Source organism: Haliaeetus leucocephalus, unplaced genomic scaffold (assembly GCF_000737465.1).
Source record: "Haliaeetus leucocephalus isolate CR32 unplaced genomic scaffold, Haliaeetus_leucocephalus-4.0 Scaffold215, whole genome shotgun sequence".
NCBI classification, from domain to species: Eukaryota; Metazoa; Chordata; class Aves; order Accipitriformes; family Accipitridae; genus Haliaeetus; species Haliaeetus leucocephalus.
The window spans coordinates 554,535-560,957 of record NW_010972651.1 but is presented as its reverse complement, the minus strand read 5'-3'; positions in this window follow the sequence as shown (position 1 = coordinate 560,957).

Here is a 6,423-nt window from a genome sequence, read left to right as displayed (position 1 = left end):
CCCCCCCCAGGGCGGCGAGGCCCGGGGCTGTCCCCGCTCCACTGGCGGGGCAGGGGCTTCCTCGGGCCGTGGGGTCGCACCGGGGTGGGCTGGCCGTAACGAGCAGCCTGTTGAACTGGGACTTCTAAATCTACTCTTTTTTTTCTTTTTTTTTAATTATTTATATTTTTTTCCTTGGGCGGAAGGCAATTGCGAGCGAGTTTCTCGTGGCTTTGCGCTCACTGAGCTGTGGTCCGTACCCAAACCCCTTCTCTGGCCAGAGGAGAAGGCCCCTGATGCCCCTGCCGTGGTCCCCAGAGCCCCCGGTCCGGCCCGGGGGTGTTTGGGAGCCGGTGGTGTGAGCAAAGCATGGTCCTGCTTGTGTTAGCGTGTCCTGGAGGAGAAACGTCTTCGAGGGGATGCTGCGGTGCGTAGCAGTGACCTTCCTGAGCAGAGACCTGGCTGATGGCGTCACCTCCCCTTGGAGGGGGGTCGCTTGCAGGTGTCCGGGTGGTGGTACCTGCTGCGGTCTTGACTAGCAAATCAAAAATCTCATAATGAGGAAAAAAAACCAGCACGGAGAGCAAGGGGTTTGCTGGTGTAACCGTGAAGTTACAGTCTTGGATACTCTTACATTTTATTCCATCTCTTTCCCCCCATCTTCCTCTAGCTATGCTAATAAATGTTTCTATTGTAGGTAAAGGCATAGTCCTGAAGTTCAAACTCCTCAATCTCTTACGTGCTTGGGGAGAATGGGGAATTTTTCATATTTTTTTCCTGATCATGGTGAGCTGCGACTCAGCTGTCATGAGGGAAAACTTGTGACGCTTGAAAGCAAACTCTTGCTCTGCTTCTGTCTCTAGCTATGAGTGCAGGAATGCTAGTCTTGGCAGTAGCTGCCTCTGCTGTGATCTGCAGTAGGATAAACTCAGCTCCTTCAGAGAAAACAGTTGCTGTGTGTGAGAAGGACAGACAAAAAGGAAAGGGCAGGAAGTCCTCCAGAGAGAGAGGAAAGAGGGATTTGAAGTTGTCTAGCACGTGGCACAGATGTAAGAGAGTATCTCTGTCATGGACTCTGGTGCTAGTGAAAGGCAAGGTCCCCTTCTACTGCTTGGAGCTGAAGAGTGGCCACACTTTCTCAATTCCCATCCCTTCTTTGTTTAAAACCCCTTTCCGGTCTGGAAGTCTTCTGCCAAGTTGCAGGGCAGGGGGGGAATTTTTGCTAGGAGATGTGAAATTTCCCCAGCCACCTGTTTATCACAGTCCCCAGGGCTTCGTCCTTGCACTCTGCTTCCTTTCCGAGCTTTAGGCTCGCATCCAACTCTGTGTTTATTGCTGTTTCTTGGACTGTATATTCCATCTCTTAGATTCACTTTCTGTCTTAGTCACGTACTTGTGAAGTTAACTTGGGCAGGAGGGCGAGTTTGTAACCTTTTAAAATCCCCAGAAAGGGAGGAGAGGAGTTCTGGGAGTTCACGCCAGCTTGGTGGTGTGATAGCAAAAACTGGTGCTCTTGGTTTATACTGAGGAGTTGAGTCCAGGTACTGAGCAGGGAGCTGGTTCCCTGTGCCTGGCTCACCTTTCAGGATCTGGGATGCTCTTTTGGACACGCTTCTTGGGGTTGGGCAGTCAACTGTGCCATCGTCAGAAATGGAAACGGGCTCTCCTGTCCACTTGGCTGGGGCTTAGGGAGCTTGAAGCGTACTCAGCATCTTGAGCGAAGTCCTCCTTCATGACTTCAGTTGTCCTCTAGTGCAGGACCTGTTGGCCAAATGCTTCCTTGTCCACATTTGGCTCTAACATGGCTCTCCTGTTGATGGGATGTGAAGTACCACCCAAAGTGAAACGGTGCAATTTAGTCCCATTTGTGGAGGCTGGACTGTACTGATGTGTGCTGTGTTTTGTAACTCATGCTTCTCTGTAAATGGGCCAGGTATCTCTACAGCCACAGTACACAAAGGAAAAATGTTTCCCTTGTCAGCAGTGAAAGCATGTGGGGTCAAAGAGAGACTGCAAAACCTAACCAGTTCTGCGCACAGCGTTCAGATCTGGGGAAAGAATTGCCTTCACTTCTGAGTTTTAATTTCTTATAAGACAGGAAAGTGTTTTGTGATACTTGAGCCATAAACGCTACTGTGAGTGGATCCATAACCAGCTTTGCTGGAGGTTTAGGAGCTTATCTTTAGAAATACGTAATATCCAGCTAATGCTTTCAATAAAGAGTGCACCTTAGGCTGAATCTTTATCCTTCCTTTTTCAGACAACCCTGGGATGCAGAGTTATCTGTGCCTCCTGTTTTGGTCTGCTACTTGCTTCATTTTGGAGCTGGTGGTGTGCTAAAAGTGCTGTTCTGCTCCTGATGAAATGAGCAAATTGTTGCTCCGAGTACGTGAAGCAGCCAGGTAGCAGAGGGGAGGAATGGAGGCAGCAAGGCCGGGAAAAAAAAACACTTCTTCAAGTGTGCAAAGCCAGCACAAAAAAATCCATCACGCTATGGCAGCTTTGCCTTCCTCCAGAAAAGTCTGGATGAAGTCCCTAGGTGCTTGACTTTGTTGTTGTTGAGTCAGTTTGAGAAGAGGCAAACGTGGTGACACTGCCGGCCATTCCCGTGTGCTACTGGCATAGGGCTGTGCCGTGGGGGAATTGTCCTGCTGTGGCCGCGCTCAGTGCCTTGCCTGCTTGGGGACTGGCTGGGTTTGGGTGAATTGCAGCGGTGGCTGCATGCCTCTGCACTGGCTCTGAGGGAGCCTGTGGAACAGAATATGAGCTAGAGCCATCCAAAACCTGTTTCAGTTTGAAGCAGGAGCTGAGTCAGGCCCATGGCTGCACTGAAAGGCGCTGTAATTTTTTTCTTCATCTTAACCGCAGGCTTTTCTTGGGGCTGCTGTCTGGGCCTTTTTTTCTTTTTTTCTTTCTTTCTTCTTTTTCCCCTCACTGTGTGGCAGGAGGTCTTATGATGCGGTTAGTCTTGAGGTGATCTCTAGCTCCACATCAGTGGGCTTATTCCTTGCCTGGAGACATGCTAATGTGTTGGGTTACTGCCATATCTCCTCGTGGAGGGGAAGAGCAAGCCTTGTGGGCATCTGCTTTCAGGGAGAAACAATACTGCTTTTCTTCCAAAAGCGTAATATTAACATGGGGAAAAGAGGTATTTGTCGGTGGGATTAGCCCTGCCATGGGAAAGGTTGGCCGTGTGGCCAGCTCGTGGTCTGGCTCAGTCCCTGGGTGAAGGAGCTCATAGCCCTGGCACCTCCTGTGATCTTGGACCCGAAGCTACACTGTTAAAGCAATGTCTCTTGCTGTAGTCATTTTATCAACCTAAGGCAAAATTCATGCTCCAAACCAGTGTTACCTTTGCTTGGGTGGGGGCAGATCCCAAAGTTAGAGTAGATGAAACTGCTGTTGGTTCAAAAAAATATCCCTGCCCAGTGAGGACAGTAATGTGGAGCCTGCAAAAGCAGGAAGAAACATGTAGCTTGCAGCTCGGATTCGATAAATATCACGCTGCCCCTTATGAGTCCTGCACTGGGGGACAAAGTCAGGCTGGACAACAGTGAAAGGTCTTCCCAAAGGAGCAGGCTGCAAAATATGGCCCCTGAGACCTCAAAAAGAGAGAGCTGCTCTTAGCATGCCGTCAGCCACCCACTGCCTGTGGTTTATCCTAGAAATATTTGTCTGTGCAGTTAACCTGTCTCCTAGAGTCGTGACCCAGCTTGTCAGCTTAACGCAGCGTCTGCAAAGCCTGCAGCGGATTAGCTCTGCCTCCACATGCAGCCGTCATCCCAGTGTGGATGTGTAGCGTGATCTGTGGAAACCTTCCAAAATAGCTGCGGCTCTGACATTGCAATAGATGCAGATGTCACGTAAGAGGCAAGAAAATTGGCCCTAAATCAGTAGTGCTCAGGGCTCTACTAGCTGTCCCTGTTATACTGCAGTCATTTCTAGGCCTTCAAATGAAGATTTTTAAATTGCAGCATCTGCTGTCTGACCTTCCCCTTTTGGGGAAGAGAAAGTAGGAGGGATGACCTTTTACAAAAGTTACTTTCTTGTGTGGCTTTTCCACCCTCTGTGGCTGTGGGAAGGATGCCTGGAAGGCCAGGGGGGACAACCCACGTTGAAAATTCAGTCTTCTTGCACGCAGAGTTTGCAGGCGATTCGGTCTTCGCTCTCTCCTGCCAGAAAGGATTATCCAGCCCCATCGGTGCTCACTCCCTTACCTGCCTCCCCTCAGTATCCGCTTGCGGTGTGAGCTCCATCACACAAGACCTGTAACGTCCCTCCCGTCGTCGCCACGTGGTCTGGATCTAAATCCTGGGCTCAGAGTTGAGCAGTGAACTGCCTCTGCTCCTCCATCTTGCTCGTGATGGTTGAGAAGTGCCTCTTGCTGCTCAGTGACCTGGTGCTTTCCACTCAGTGCAGCGGCATTTCCATCTGGCGCAGGCTGCAGCAGGCAGCTGCCTGATGGGCTCTGCCAGAGCTGCTGCGCTTGTGTCGGCTGGGTCTTCTCCTAACTCAGCTATGGCTTAATTTAACAGGGCTTTTCCCTTTATTATGTAAGCTAACTTGACTTTAAAATTGGTCTGAATGCATAGCCTTTCAGGGGAAAAAGAAGATACCAATTAAAGCCCAGTATAACTATTTTTGGTCTTTTATTATGCTGTTGCCTTTTCTTATGCATATGGCGATGCAGATAGGCTCTGTGTTTGCATGGCTTGGAGGCATGTAAAGAGACCGTCCTGCTCCTAAGCAAGCCTCTTTCCGGCAAGTGCCAGGGAGATGCTGTGTCTGTACAGTTTCTTACTTGGGAATTTCCAAATTGTGCAGCAGATTAAAATTGCGGGGGGGGGGGGGGGCTGGGGACCAGCAGGACTTTCTTAAAACTGACTTTGTGGTGAAATATAAAGGGCTCTTTGTTTGCCTAAACCTTGGGAATTCAACATTTCAAATGTGCATTTCTGAATGGCTCTGTTAAGTTTGTTGCGAAGACTGCTACTAAAGCAGTTTCCAAGAGAAAAATGTGGATATTGTCCTGCAGAGCTGCAGAACGAACTCGCTGCTGGTGTCTCGCCCAGCCTGGGGCTGTAGGTGCAGCTGGGCTGGCTCCACTCTCGGCTCCCTCTCCTTTAACTTTAGAGCAGCTTCTGCTGCCAGGAGCAAGCAGGGAGGAAAAACAAGAAAAGGCGATGCTGAGGGTAACGCCGGGCAGCTGCTCGGTTCTCCTCGCGCGGCGGCTTGGAGCGATCTCGCAGGAGAAAAGACAGAAACACCACGACAGAGCTTGTAGAGGGGAATGACTCACTTTTGGGAAAACATTGGCAGCTCCCTGGGCCGGGAGGCCGGACTCGGTGCCAAACAGGAAGCCGGCTGACGTGGAAGTGCCGTCTCGCCGGGATTATGAATGGCCAGGCGTGCCTGCCGCAGCCGCGCTCGGCCCTCCTCTCCTGCCCCACACGCTCCTCACCGTGCCCTGCCCTGGCTGAGGTAAGCACGGGGACAGACCTTCATTGCTCGTATCGTAAAACAATTCAAAAGAGCAGCCGGAATCCTCATCCTGCGAAGGCGAGCTGTCTCGTTTGTTGCCACGCTGGCTCCAGAGGCAAAAAAGTGGCTGTCATTAGTGCCAGTCCAGCCCCGCTTGCTGTAATTGGTCTGATCCTTGCTCTCCGTATTAAAATCTCTCCTGTGATCGTAGAAAACCAGGATCATCTTGTACCGAGAAACTGAGCTAGTGCAGAATGCCTGAGAGAAGGTATTTGTGAAGGTGGTGGGGGGAGTGATGGAAAAAATGCGTGTGTGTCCCCATCTTTGCTTTCTTGTCTAAGTTGTGTATTTTGAAGCCACTTTGCTTCTTGGGCGTGCTCTGTAAATTCGGTTTTGAAGCACTCGATGCATCTGATATATTGTGGCTGCTTTATCAAACTGGCATGGGTGGTTTTGTGTCCTGTATTGTAAACTCTGGCCTGAGTGACGGCATTAGCGGTGAGTAAAGACACTGAAAATGGCTCGGGGCGAAGGCGGAGGTTCGTTGCTCCCCTCTCCCTTCCGGGGAGCTGTGGGGATGGGGTGACTGGCACGGGCTTGTCACCCAAGGGCTGCAATTACAAGCAGCCGCAGAAGGAGCTTTCGGCTGGACTCGATGTGAATGCTGAGCAGCGATACCATATTGGTATCATCTCACAGGACAGCAGCGTGGCTTCCCTAAAAGGAAACTAGAGAAATCAATTCTTTTGAGAAATGCATTGCTCACTGGGGTTTGCTTAAGGGCTTTCTTACCAGTGAGGCAGCAGGATGTGAGCTGCCCCGGCACTGGGGTCACTGGGAGGGAAGTGGCCGCATCTCTGACCCCTCCCCAGCCTGCAGCAGCCTTTGGATTGCAGCCACGCATGAAACGGGACTTTTTTTTTTTTTTTCTCCCTCCTTGTTTTAAAAAAGGAAGCTCTTTGC